The sequence below is a fragment of the Tribolium madens genome, unplaced genomic scaffold (genome assembly GCF_015345945.1).
Source record: "Tribolium madens isolate multiple individuals breed KSU strain unplaced genomic scaffold, Tmad_KSU_1.1 Scaffold_7;HRSCAF=85;Tcas5.2_LG10, whole genome shotgun sequence".
In the NCBI taxonomy this organism is placed as follows: domain Eukaryota; kingdom Metazoa; phylum Arthropoda; class Insecta; order Coleoptera; family Tenebrionidae; genus Tribolium; species Tribolium madens.
In genome coordinates this window covers 820,361-836,376 of record NW_025401050.1, presented here as the reverse complement: position 1 = coordinate 836,376, position 16,016 = coordinate 820,361, and positions in this window count along the sequence as shown.

The window sequence follows — 16,016 nt, the reverse complement described above, 5'->3', positions numbered from 1 at the left end:
CTCGCATAGTACCGTGCGATCAAAAAAAAAAAAAATTAGAGTACGCGATGAATAAAGTCCTTCAGATGGCAGTCCTGATTTTTGACATCAAATATGTCAGCGGAAACTTTAACAAGTTTGCGTTTTATTCCTTTTGAGTGAAATAATGTTCACTTTAGAGCAGAAAATTTTTATTGCTGTACAAGAGGAAAACGGTAGATGGTCATTTTCACTTTCAATTTGTGTTGAAAATTTTCAGGCCCGATTCCCAGCCAATGTGTTGCCAACTGTAGAATTTAATCGACGCCTACTCTAATTTATTTTTTATTTGATGGCACGGTACATGCTTCCCAATATGTACTTTACCTATGTATTTGTGCAATAATTACACATATTAAAATTTAAAAGAAATCATTTTTGTGTTTATTTTTCTAACCCCAATCCCACAAACTTCAAATCGTGATGAATTTAAAAACTGTAAATTTACTAGTCTGTTTTTTTTTTCAATGTAATGTCAGATTTACAGACGAAAACAAGAACAAGAACAAATTCGGTACTACAAACTATTTTGGAAATTTGGGGACGACACAGGTATCTACCTGAAAAGTGAATTTTGAAACTAAAAAGCCACAACTAAAGAGAAATTTAAAACAAAGCAACAACTTTGAGCTAATTTTAAATACAACACACAAAAGTTATTGTTAATTTGCAGAATATCTAAGTGTATCCCCCACAGAATAAGTTTTTCTAAATACGAGTACACAATATTTTTTATAACAAAAAAATTTGTAACGGGAAACCCACTTTTGCCCTGTAGCACTGCCATTAGACACAAGATAGAGATGTCTGTCCTCAGATTTTCGATAATTACGCTTTCAAGGAACAGAAAGACACACAAAATCCGTGAAAATCAAGACATTTCAACATAACAAGATAATCCCACTTTTTTACGTAATTTTCTAGGAACAAAAACAACTAAATTTGTGACCATGGGGACAAGCTGCCACCTGTTTTCTCACAAAAATTTGACGTTGCTAATTTCTGTTTAAATTAAAAACAGCTTTTACCAATTTTTGGAAATTTGCTTTAAATTTTGGAATTTCAAACCAAGGTCACCTAGGCCCGTGAAGATCTAGTAGGTCATGCCTCGCTAAAAATCACACATAACACTGCCCTCTGTTAGGCAAAAATGGAACTACGAGGTTAAGTCCCCCCACCACTATTCTGATTTTAACCGTTTATGCCGAGGCGCGGTTATGCGATTGAATGGTTCTCGATTTGAATGTTTATACAAAAGGACATTTCTAGAGAAATAGGTTTCTGATGATGCATTTTCTTTCCACAAGGAAAATTCATTTCGGCGGTGAGAGAGATAAACACATTGAGATGGGCTTGGTCTAAACTGTGGTACCAAGGGTTGTTTTTTCACTTTGGTGTACAAATTTCTGATTCATTCGTACCGGGATTTATCGTTTGCCAAGATAGGTAATTTCAATGCATTTTTCGAAAAGGTGTTTCTCGGCTATTATAAGGAATTTTTTGGTTTTTATTTTTTTGATGAAACCATTTTAGATATTTCTAGGGATATTGTTATGTAGTTAATTTAAATTCTTATTTTTTATATATTTTTTAACTTATTTTTTATAATAAAATTATAGTATTTATATGGAAACTAACAATGTCCTTCCTACATGTACCAAACACCTTAAGAAAAAAAAATGAAATCATTTGGATAATTAATAACTGAAAAATCTCTTGTGGAAAATATTATTAACTTTCGTAGTATGAAAATCGTCTTGTCTCTCTCAACCCTAGTTCTTTTTCTTACCGTAAGCAGACCCCCATCACCGGTTTTATCTGATTTATGACCTTACGAGGGATGTTTCGCATCTATAAGGAAACAACTAAAAGTACAAGCTGTAAAATTAGGTCATTTTAAGAATTGATGTAAAAGATGAATAAATTTAATTTAAGTACCAAATGCTGCTCTGATTTCATATAATTCTAAAGGTAAATATTTACATTGTTTGAAAAAGGCTGTAAATTAAAAAAGTCCGGGATATTATACTATTACATATGTAAATGCACAACAAAAAGTAAAAGCAAATAATTTAAAACGAATATTAAATAAAAATAATGACAACAATCTAGCAAACAGAAGAAAAATTACTGAAGAAGCAGATGATGATGATGTGTTGTGCAAAGATGCTTTGAAAGTAATTAAAAAAACTCCTGAAGAAATTTAGATAATTTTTAATCAAACAATTTAATCACTATTTACCAGCTTATGCTGAAATGTGTTTAAAAAATAGTTGCTCTATGTAAAATACAACCGCTTGTAACTTGTAACATTAGTGTTTTTTATTCCATTTGTTACTGTGATAAGTGCTAAATAAATAAATAAATAAATAAATAATTCAGCCCTACAGGGTTCCTGCTTTCCGGTCGCTAGATCGGAGAGTACCCTGCTTTCCGGTCGCTAAATCGGAGAGTACACAAATCGACAGTAATAAATGATAATAAGTAATTGTCAAAAAATTAGTACTTTATGTAGTATTTTTTGTCTCTCAAATTTTTTTTATTTTTTTTTTTTAACTTTTTGTAATACACATAATTCCTAAACACAAACCGTCCTCAGTGAAATTAATATAAATATTAATTTTTTTTTTAGGATTACGTATTGGGCTTAGTGCCTTTATATTAATCCTATCATTTTTTTAATTTATTATAATTAAAAAATTGAAGTTTTGAAATGAACTAACAATTCTCTTCTTGAGGGGTGCAGATGCATATCTTTGCTTGGAACTAACGAAATAAAACGATCATGTTTGTGGGTTACACCCTGCGATGAGGCCCTATTCTAAAATTTATTACTTTATTACCAGTAGGTACCCGGGTCGTATCTATCGGCCTTTCAAATTTGCTGTCGTTGAAGGAGATATGAACACCGATGAGTGCAACAGTGATAGCCGGCTGACGCATAGAAAATCGGTTAAAAATGACGAATTGCAATGTTGTATGACACAAAAAAAATAAACATACAACTGCAGTTCAGGATTTACCGTTATCTTCTACGATGAAGAGCCTTAAAGTTGGTGACTTCTCCCTATCCGGTCCCTGGCTAGGGCTGCCAACATTTCCGGCGTGGTCCACTGGCGGTTTGAATTCAAGCCCAGTCATCAAATAACGAATAAAATAATTACTCTACCTCAAAATATTCAAGAAAAATATCAATTAAAAACAAAGTGTGTTTGCAACAAAGTTAGCACCTAAATTAAGACGAGAAGATTTGGCACCGTCACATTCCGATAAAATGAAAGTGAAAACGTCAACTCACGTTATTTGCCACGATGTCAGTAGTGCTCTAAAATTATTAAGAAATTTCTCTGCCCGAAAAAGAAATAGACTAAGTCACCATTTCACCCGATTCACCATATCATCCTGGTTTACTCTATCAAATATATTTTTGATGCATAGATCAAACATCAAATTGATGTATGTACATAGTAAAAAGGTGTTAGCATATACAGGATGTCCGTTTTTCGAACTCCACCATGGGGATCTGTGATTATAAGAGGTACAAGGTCGGTTAAATTACGGCAAAGTCGCGAATTTTTATGCTGAACAATTATCTGAAAGAAAATTTAATGTATCATTTTCAGTTTTTGAATTATTGAAAAGTATTGAAGGTTGAAAAGTTTAAAACTCAAAAACCCGTCACAAGGCATTGACAGTCATGGCGATGGCAAACATGATGACAGCAATAAAGTAGAAAAATCGTGTGACACTGACTCAAGTTCAGCATCCCGTAATCGTTTTCGAAACATAAGAAAATAGTGAAACCATTGTCAAGATCAGATAAAGTATTTCAAAAATTAAGAGCCGAAAAAGCAAATAGAGAAAAACAATTTTCTTTTTTACCATTTAAATCAAGCAGAAAATCAAAGAGAAAGACTGCTAACGATTTTGGAGAAGACATTTATGAAAAAGAACATATCACACAAGAGAGAACATTCTGGTTCTGATTAAACGCCTGTTGTCAATAATATAAAAGATTTTGTTTATTTAATTTTATTTTTTTGAGATTTAAGACTGTTAAATTCAAAAAAAGCACATGTTTGTTTTATTATGAAATATATACAGGATGATTCTTAAATAGACCGACGAAATGTTATCCTTGATAGTTTCAAATGAGAACATGCTGGAAAAAATATTTAAAAATTCATTGTTTAAACGTTCTCTAAATAAAACTTATTAAAGTTATTTTTGAGGTAAAGCGAACGCCACCGATGTATTTGTAAATAGTATTAGCACAGGTAGTGGAAACCATGGTATTAACTTGATGAAAATGTATTTGATCATTGCAACAATTCATAAACGCCGTAAGTGGCACGGAATAAAGGGGTTTTGCCCCTAAAAGATACAAACGTAAAAAGGGTACAGTTTGGCTCCATTTGGTCTTGGGAAGCTGTGATAAAATTTTGTCGGTCTATTTAAGAATCACCCTGTATGTTGTTAAATAAATAAGTCATTTGCTGTTCTATCTCGTTGATGATTGTCTTCAGGATGTGCAATCGGTCGCGCCTCAAGTATTCACCACTCCAAATATCTGCATTTAGAATACAAAAATTGTATCATACACATGCAGCTGTTGCTATTTCAACAGTTTTTCAGATATTATAAGTAATGATGTATTGGGTTGAAAAATCAAAACTTGAGCATTTACATTAACAAGGTAGTGACCATCAGTGTATTTTTTTGTCAAAAAAAAAGCGGCGAGACAACATCGCTCAACGCCGAATTTCAAAAGTTGAATAATATTGAAGATTTACATTGAAAATAACCGAAGTTTTTATATACTGAATACATTGAAGATTTTTGAAGATTTCGAATTTCGAGTTTCCAGACAACATCGCTGGACTCTCCTAATTCCCGCACATTTGAAGATTGGACAAGATCGCCGGAAGTCGCAATCTCAATTTCCGGAACCCAGGAATCAGAGGACAACCATTGCTGGATTCAATGAAGATTTGCATCAAACTGTGAGTAATACTCGTTTCCTTGTCCCCAATTCCAAGCCTATCAGAAGTGGAAGAACTCGAAAATTTAATTAGAAATTTAATAATTGACATATTTAATACACATCGTAGAGAAAGAATGGCTCAACAACCTTTTTAGTCAGAATATTTAAAAATCATTCCCGAATTCAATGGTGAACAGTCAGAACTAGCAGATTTCATAGCAGCTTGCGATCTTCTAGTAAACACATTTTCAGACCCTAATGCAGAAACTTTCATAAACAAATTTTTGGTAACATCGATAAAAACAAAATTAATAGGACAGGCAAAATTAGTGACAAGTTTACGCGAAATAAACAGCTGGTTAGCATTAAAAGTAGTTTTACAACAAAACTTTGCAGATCAAAGAGACGAAAATTAATTAAGAGATCTAATGTTATTAAAACTAGAGTTTCTTTATTTGACTGACCTGACCTGACCTGACGTAGATAAAATAAAATATTCCAAACAACCGAATAATCGTCCTTGATCATGCGAAAGCATCACTTTCGTTTTTGTTAAATTTTACTTTTAGGGCCCACTCTCCAGTTGGAGAGTGGGTAATATATGAATTCTAATTATAACAAGAAAATGAAACTCCGCAACAATTCTGTCATCGTTACCAGGTCATAAAAACCTTATTGTTGTCAAGCTGTCAGAGGTGTAAAAAGAAAAATGTCCGATAATTTAACTTTAAAAACACCTTAAGTGGATTAAAGGAACCACTTGGTTCAATCATAAGATCAAGAAATCCATTAACTTTAGAACAGGCATTATCCCAAATTCTTGACAAAGAAAACATTATATACGTTGTAAAAAATCGTACATATCATTTAATTCAAAACAAAACAAGAGAATACAGATCAAATAAAAAACCGAGATTCAATAATTACAACCAAAATCGACGAAGAAGTTTCCAAAATAATTATTCTCCCAATTATTCCAGAAACTATTTTAAAAATCAATTCCAAAATCAACAACGAAGTTATTCGAATAACCTTCAAAATAATTTTCAAAATTTCCAAAATCGACAATCAAGTAACACACAAAACGTTTTACAACCAAATCCAAATCGTAGATTCCCAAAACCAATTATCTTTACCGAATACAACTGATACTTTAGATAAACTCTAAAAAAAGCATTTATTTCACAATTTTAGATTTGGCATCAGGTTTTCATCAAGTCGATATGAACCCCGAAGAGATGAAAAAACCGCCTTTAATACTGAAAATGAACAATACAAGTATTTAAGAATGCCTTTTGGTCTAAAAAACGCCTCCGAAACATTTGAAAGAGTAATGTATAATATTTTAAGTGGAATTCAAAACGAAAAATATCTTGTATATTTGGATGATATTATCAAATTTTCGGCATCTCTTGAAAAACATTGTAAGATTAAAAAAAAGTTTTTGACAGATTAAGAAAAGCTAATTTTAAAACTCAGTTGGACCAAAGGGAATTTTTAAGAAAAGAAGTTAAATCTTTAGTCATATAATCACACCCGAAGAGGTTAAACCAAGAGGCGCCAGCCTCGAGATGGGATAAAGCACAAGGGATAATTCCATTAATGCGAGATTAGCCGTTGTGATTATTGTGAATACAGCTATTTTCTCGTCACCTGCAATTTCATCAAATTTGGGCATATAAAAGTGATCCATTTTTGGCGCTTTTGCAATCAAAGTGTTCCGCTTTTTTCCCTGTATACAGTGATAATAATCAAGTTGTGCATTAACTTGGTGTAATTGACTTTTAATCGTGACAAACATTGAAACTTTATCGAGTGTGAAATTTTTTTGCGCGAATAGTTTATCGCCCAGCTCTTGGTGAAGCGAATGACTATGGCATTTGTGCACCTACAAATCGAATATTTGTCATTATGTCTGCTGCGTGTTGCCAGTGATATAAGGATGTTTCGGATAATCACAAGCAGTTTTGCGACAGTTGTCGTTCACCTGTATGTACATCTGAAGTGTCTGAAATTATCTGATAATGAGATGAAAGTATTTTCGGCCGCGCATTCATTTAATATCAAGCTGCTATGTAACAAATGTACCGCCAATTTAACCATGATATCTGAATTAGAGAATACTTTAGAATCTTTCAAAAATTCTCTTGAGTTAAGACTTTAAGTTAAGACTAAGAGTCAAGACTTCAACAAATAGAAAGCTTAGTGACAAACTTTACAATGTCTTCCGTTCATCAAGAGGAGATCATCAACGAATCAGTCAATAGGACTTAGCGCGCGAACAACATAATTATGCTAGATGTTCCAGAAGCAGCAGATAAACAAGATGTGGATATTTTTAACGATATCCTGGAATCAATCGATCCCGCTGCGGTCGCTTCACCTGAGGACGTCTGCCGCATGGGTCCTAAACATCCAACTCGCCCTCGCTTACTTAAAATCCGTCTTAAAAATATGGGAACAGCAAAAATAGTTCTCTGAAAACGTCATGCTTTGAGAGAGGGTCCATTCAAGAATGTCATTATTCACGAAGATAGAACTCGGGCACAAATTAATTACTACAAAAGGCTTCAATCGGAATTGAGAGCAAGACAACGTGAAAGTCAAAGTGATTTAAGCATAAAGTATGTTAATGGTATACCAAAAATTGTGGAGCGCAACTCACCTTCTAATGCATCCAATTTAAACTAACTGCGTCCTACAGTGTTCAACTTTATTATCAGAATGAAAGAGGTATTCGATCTAAAATTAATTCTTTTTTTGCTTCTGTTAGTGAGTGTGAGTTTGATATAATATATCTTACTGAGACATGGCTTGATGATAATGTTGTAAGTTCAGAGTTGTTTTCGGATGATTATTTAGTTTTTCGCAAAGACAGAGACTGCGAGGACAAATCGAGTTAAAGGTGGTGGTGTTTTACTAGCAATAAAGTCTCTTTATGCTGTGGAATTAGTTGATCTTCATATTTTTCAGTGTTTAGAATTAATAGATATTTTGGGTGTTAAAGTTAACATTAATAATAAGTTGTTCTTTGTTTTTGTAATCTATATACCTCCCCATTTATCGGTAGAACAATATGAACTGTTTTTTGATTTGTTTTCTGAACTTAATTTGCAGGATAAAAATGTATTTATTTGCAACTATCCAAAAAATGAAGTTTCATTCAAGTAAAATATTCACCTATAATAGTATATAATATATAATATAATAGTATATAATATATACTATTATAATATAATAGTAAATATAATATAATAGTCAAATTTACTCACTTGTGAGTACTTTATCTCACTTGTGAATAATATTTGATTTCTATCACCGAAAACAATGGTCTAAGGTAGCTCAAAAACTCAATCTGTAAGATAAAAAATATTAAGTCATCATTTGTATCTGGTGTTGGTGAAATTCCATCTTTCTTAATTATGGACTGTCGAGATGTTCTAGTTAAACCTCTTAAAATCAGATTTAATTTATCATTGCAATGTTGTACTGTAACGAAACGTTTGGGAATATCCACTGTAAACGCCATACGTCATCGGCGTGCGCGGTCTATGGGTATCCCCCCACCAAATTCGACCGTGTTTGTTTACCTCCGAATAAAATAAAAGGCGAACGCAATTTACAATCCGACACAAAATCAAATCAGTTTCACTCTTACCGCTGAAGAGTAAACATCGTCTCGAGCCAAACTGACTGGAAACAAGGTTAAACTAACGTACAAATATTCCGATGGGATCTACAAAAGACTCCATCCAAGCATTAATATTGAATCAACGAACAAGAACCCAACAAAACCCGTTATGCCGGAAGATGAAAACATAACCTCAAAAAGGCGTCAGCTGTTCTTCCCCAACTACGGATTGAAACCTACACCTGACACGACCATCGCAGAAAACATGAACTTCGAAGAAAACATAAACATGGACCTAGAAGAAACATCGCGATTTCAAAAAAAATCACACCACTATCCGGCCTATCAAAATTCTGCGATCCAAATGACAAACCTACAACCATTAACGAAACTTCAACATCTCAACCGACACTGACACATCAACCACCTCATTAAATCTACTATCACCAAACCACTTGAATTCCATCAAGAAATCAAAAAAATTCTACAAAATTAAGACTTCAAGATACTATACCTAAAAAGCGAGACGAGACTATACACTGAAACCAAAATAGCCAGAGAGAAAATCCTGCAACAATTAACTGAATCCAAAATCTCATTCCACACTTACACACCCAAGGACGAAAAAATTTATAAAATAGTTCTGAAAGAGGCACCATTCACTAAAATAGAAGAAATTCAAACAATACTACACGAAAACAATATAAACAACTGCTCCTGCTTGCAACTAAAAAACAGAGACAACAAATTATCTCAATCATTCCTAATTTCAACACAAAACAAAGAAGACCTACCCAAATTACAAAAAATTAAAACGCTGGACAACATCGGCATAAAATGGGAACCGTACTACAGGAAAAATATTATTGCACAATGCCACCGGTGCCAATCATACGGTCACAGCAGCGGCACCTGCAACCTTCCCCCAAAATGTGTCAAATGCGCCGGGCCCCATTTAACGTCTGAACATCCAGGAAGAGAAAAAATCCAAAATGCACCATCTGTAACGGCCCTCAGCGAACTATAAAAACTGCCCAGTCTACCAAGACCAACTCGAAAAAAACTTATACTAAGGTAAGTGGTGGAAACCACACTAAATACTTCAACTCCAATTTCACTAAACCAAACACAACATACTCCTCAATCACATCACAGCCCTCACCTACAAACATAAACACTAACCCACCACCACCCACAATTCCAAATCATAACACAAAATCCTGGAATGCCTATGGTATTCAACACAAAATAAACGAACTAATCCTACTTATACATGAATACAGGAAGCCCTAACTAACAATTACACCCCATCTATTCCCTACTTCACAAAATTAACAAACGCCCACCACAGAGGACTAATCACCTACATAAAAAAACACAATCCCCCATCACCAAACAGACAATACCGAAATATCACTAACAACAATATACAATAAAATCAAAATAATAAACACCTACATACCCCCTGACTTCCAACTAGACCCCCAATTACTAGAACAATTATTTAATGCCCCTCCCCACAAAACCTTACTATACGGTGATTTAAACGCAAAACACCTAAACTGGAACTGTCAATCCAATAACACACTTTCCATACAACACAAACCACTCACCCTCTACAATTGACATAGGTATCATCAAAAACTTAAACTACTCCACCCCAATCCCTCTCGACCCCCTCCCTTCAGACCATTCATCCATTTTTATCGAAATCAAGCTAAACAACTCAACAACGACATTACCAGTCACCAAACACAAATTCATAAACTGGAAAAAATTCAAAAACTTACTCAAAACTGCCCTCCCTTTAAACGAACTGACAGACTCCAAAATTGATCTAGCCATCCAGGAAACCACATCCTTAGTACAAAATGCCCTAAATTCCTCCACGATTATCAACCCACTATACAACTCAAAAATAACCCCTAAAATCCCTCTTCCCAGCTCGACGAGATCAAAACCAATAGAAAACTAAGAAAACGATACAACCAATACCCCAACAGACTACTTAAAAACCAAATCAACCCCTTACCTCTTCGATCAATACACAAATAAACCAAATAAAATCGCACAACTGGAATAACAAAATTAATAAAATCACAGCCCAAAACAAAAACCATCTTTGGAAAACAGCTAAAAACCTGAAAACCTCTAAAATCAACTACACAATTCCTCCATTAACCAACCCATCCGACAACACAATATTATACTCGAACACCGACAAAGCTCACTACATAGCCAAAAGTTTTGCCACAACATGACACATAGCCTAGGACAAAAGGATACTATATACCAAACTACTAAAATTATTCAGGCTTTCAACACAATTAACACACCTACCCCACCCATAGAAATACCTACTAATAGCGAAATAAACACTATAATTTTCAAATTAAAAAACACAAAAACCCCTAGAGACGACAAAATTCACGGAACAGCTATTAAAAATCTCCCCAAATCAATCTTAGACAACATAAAAGTTATCTTAAAATCCTGCTTCATCAACCAATATTTCCCCAAATCTTGCAAAAACGCCATAATAAAAAAAAAGCTCAATCTGCAAATTTGCATGTATGTGTGTGTGAAGTGTAAGTGTGTGGCTGTGTCTTTTAGTTTGTCTCTAATTTTTCATTAGATATCTACGTAATTAATTAATTTCCACGTTTGAAAATTCTTCCTTCCCTTAGGGGGTCGGTCAGTAAAATTTTGTTTGATAGTGGATTCTACGTGATTTCAAGCGGTTACTTTCAAGTTGAGGGTTTTTCATTTACTTGGCCTTTTCTCGCTCCAACTTATCAGTATCTTAGATACGATTTTTTGTGCCTGCATCGGCAGTGCACCTGTTGTTCAATAATGGCTGTCAAATGCAACAAATGTGGCAAATCAATTGGCAGATTTGATGATTACTTAACTTGCAGAAAAAATTGCAGTGCCAACTATCACATCTCGTGTGTTGGGCTTAACAAAAACGCCTTGAATGATGTCAAAGATTCTGGTAAATTTAAAAACTGGAGATGTGGTCTTTGTATGCAACCAAACGGTCTTATCTAATATATCTGTCACTGATTCTGTTCAACTGCCTGACATAATTCGTAACATACTGAATTCTCTGAGTCTATTGCTAATCTCTGTGAAAATATGCGAACTGAAGTGAACGAATTAAAAGACGAAAATCGTTTGTTACGTGAGAAAATATCAATTTTAAATACAAAATTGTCCCAACAACCTGATGCTTTGCATTCTCGTATTATAACTAACACCTCTGCAACCCCTTCCAGAAATACTTTTGCTGAAACACTCAAGCGTAGTACTGTATTAATTAAACCAAAAAACATTAATCAATCTAATGCCCAAACGAAGTCTGACTTTATAACTAACATAGATCCGCTAAATAGTCAAAGTGAAATTTCGAAAATAAAACCTATAAAAAACGGTGCTCTCTTGCTTGAATGTCAAGATTTTACGGAACTTCAAAAACTTGCATCCGACAAAAATTTATCCGAAAATTACGACATTCGTATACGTCTATCAGGACTTTCTGAAGACATTGAAGCTGAGCAAATTGTTCCCTACATTACTAAACAAAATAAACACATTTTCCATGATAAAAATGAGTGTAAACTTCTGAAATATTTTCCAACTAAAATTTTTTTTTAAAACTCCAGGTTATCTTACAGGTAGATGTAATCTCATATAAATATGGCTGGTAACTGTTTGATTGGTCTTTATAGCTGCTACATTTATGATGCGATCGACATTCCTCACTGTTTCAGACTATGTTTGACCATCAAAACACAAATTAATTTAATAGAAATTCAATAGAGATCTACGGTTTAGACATACCTAAAAACTTAAAAACTATTGCGAAAATTAACCACGTGGAACACGGTTGTGAAAGCACAAAGTTCAAAAATCATCAGAAATAAATGCACTGAAACACAATATTACAGCGATTTCCTTCTTCTAGAAGATTTATCATACATTCAACTAAATGTACAATTAATTTTAGCAACTAAACTCTGGTGCATAACAATAGCACCACCTAAATTTTTTGAAATTTTATCATTTTTAAAATAATTATCTAAAGGAAATTAATTTCAGAAAATGGAATATGATTAAATATTTATTGTACCAAAATATAATGACATTTAAACCTTTCATTTTGAATTGTTTCCAAAAAAACATTTTTTCCGTGGTGCATAACTATAGCACCACATAAAACTCAAATCAAAAATAATCAATTTTAAAATTTATATTCAATATTTGAATCCCCATTACCTTATAACGTTTTTGTTATTGTGTTAATTCATTATTGTCTCGCGGTAATTACATTACTTAACTTGAAAAAGGTAAAATTTTGGCTCTAAGAGAAGAAGATATCGAAATCCGAGCCATTGCTCGTAAAATTAATCCCTCCCATAAGGTCGTGATAACTTTCCTGCGAGATCCGGAGCACTATGGACAAAATAAAAGGGAGGGCCCAAAAAGGAAATTTCTTCACGTTCTGCACGTCGGATTGTCAATTTAAAGAGTAATTCTATAAAAAGTTGTAGTGCCATTGCCAGTGAAATTGACGCTAACGTCTCGCATTGGACCATCTGGACTAGTTTAAAACAGAGTCCCCACACTAAGCGTCAAAAATTAAAAACTGTCCCGAGATTACTTCAAAGGCATAAAAATGCACGACTGCAATTTGCACGAAAAAATATGCATCAGAATTGGCAAAAAATAAGAATGATGATTTATCTTAAAAACTTATATTTTTTTTTTAATTTCTGACGATAATTACGAGCATTTTACTTAATGATAATCTCGGATGAAAAAAAATCAATATGGATGGACCTGATGGGTTCAACTCATGTTGGAGAAATCTAAGAAAAAAAACACGATATTTCTCAAAAAAAAATTTTTGATGATGCAAGTGTTATGGTGTGAGAAGCGTTTTCTTATAATGGTGTTCTCCAAATCGCATTTTCTTCTTCACGAATGGACATTGGAGAATATATTGAAGTATTGGATGGTTATTTGATGTCATTTTTTGAAAATAATCATTGAAATGAGTGGCTATTTCAACAAGATAACGCACGTATTCACGTTAGTAGCGAAACACTTCGATGGCTAGAAGAACAAAAGGTGCGTGTTATTCAGTGGTCGGCTTGCTCCCCAGATTTAAACCCTACCGAGAATCTTTGGGGAGTTTATGTTCGTTTGGTATACAAAGAAAATCATCAGTACACAACCGTGGCTGGTCTAAAGGCAGCAATTAGAGAAGCGTGGAATAATTTGGACGAAGGGCTTCTTCATAAACTGGTTGAAATTATGCTTAGCAGAACTTTTGAGGTCATTTATTAAAATGGAGGAGTCACTCATTATTAAATTAAGAATATAAACTTTATAAGTGCCTTTATTAATTTAAATTTTATGTGGTGCTATTGTTATGCACCAAGGAAAATTTGTTTTTTCCTAATTAATTTACAACTACATGTTTAAATTTTCTTAATATTCTGGTACAATAAATATTGAATCATATTCCATCTTTTGAAATTAATATTTCTTAAATAACTGTTTTAAAAGTGCTAAAATTTCGAAAAATTTAGGTGGTGCTATAGTTATGCACCAGAGTTTAGAACACTCGAAGAACACGAAAAAACGAAAACGCGGAACCAGAACTCCATACAAATTATATGGAACAGCTGATTTTGTTGGTTCTCCAGAAGAGTTCCCCCACTCATAACCAGCAGAATTTAAAATATTGGAAAGCGGATTTATAGCAAGACAAAACCACAAAGGACTAAGTGAATTCACCGTGAAAAATGCCCCTTTTAATTTGAATAGGATCTGTTTTTAAACTATTGTTTTCAAATGATAAATTTAATGTGGTTTTCCAAAAATTCATAATATAATTTAAGAATGAGATTAAGTTTGGAAGTATTTTGTATATTCTTAAAATTTGAATTAACCAAGAGTGAGGAACAGAATTATAAGCTTTTTTATAATCTATAAAAGCAGCAAAGATACTTCTATTCTGTTTTCTTGCTTGGTCCATTACCATAGTGCCTATAATAAGTTGTTCCTTACATCCAAATGATCCTTTAATACATCCTTTTTGTTCCTGAGTAATTATATTGTTTTCTAGACAGTGATTATAGATTAGTTCAGATATGCATGATGTCATTATCTTATAAATTGTTGAAACACACGTAATGGCTCTATATTTAGATGGATTTTTAGTGTCTGAATCTTTTGGTTTTAAATAAGTGATCCCATGAGTTAAAAATTCTGAAAAATGTTATGGATTTACAAATAAAATTATTAAAATGCCACCAAAAGTAATGTAAACAAGTAAACACAAGTAAACTTTTTTAACCAAAAATTGTGAATTTTGTCAATTCCTGGAGATTTCCAATTATGTGATTTATTTATCATTATTATTAAAATTTCATTTGTAATCTGAAGAGATGGCATGTCATTTTTTGTTGAAACTTCTGTTTTATTAAGATTTAACAAAGTTGATGGCATGTTAATATCTTTTTTCTCAGACCAAATGTTTTTCCAAAATTGGGTTAAATTATCTTGATTGGCGAGACTTCACGATATTTTTGGTCTAATATGAAAAGAAATGTAACATAGTGGGTAAAAACATCTATAGCATGTCAAAGAGTTAAGATTAACAAACACACTCAATCTCCAATTGGAACTTTCCAAGATCCTAACGCTGGGTTTTCTCATATCCATATTGATATAGTAAGACCATTACCTCCTTCAGAGGGTTATCACTTATCAGTATCTCCTGTCATGAAATTCGCCAACAATTGGATATCTCGCTTTGCTGTTCCAACCAAAGTCACATCTGACAGAAGAACTCAGTTTACATCACCTTTCTTCAAATATCTGCGAAAAACAATGACTGACATAAGTAAACATAACTCATATGAAAACCACAGCTTTTCATCCACCAGCAAATGGTCTTGTAGAAAGGTTTCGTCGTAGATTAAAGACAAGTCTCAAGTGTCACAACAGCGCATAGACTACAGCATTTCTACACATGTGGCATTTTCCGAAGTGCACACACATTACACACGCCACAATCAAGATCTTGTGATACCAAAAGTAAGTCTAAAGAAATCTGAAAATACAGATATAAGCTTCTATAATTTACTTCCTATCGTGCCTTCGAAAAAAAAAACGTCAATAACACCTTACAAGCAATCGTTGACAGTATTTCAGATATTAATAAAATAGATACCGATTCATTTATGAAAATCTTAAAGCGCATAACATTATTGTTGATAAAAATCTAATAATTGGCAATATTTTTGAAGGAGTTCACAACACTAAAAATGGCGAATTAAGGGGAATTAAGGGACTCTTCTCTAGATATTG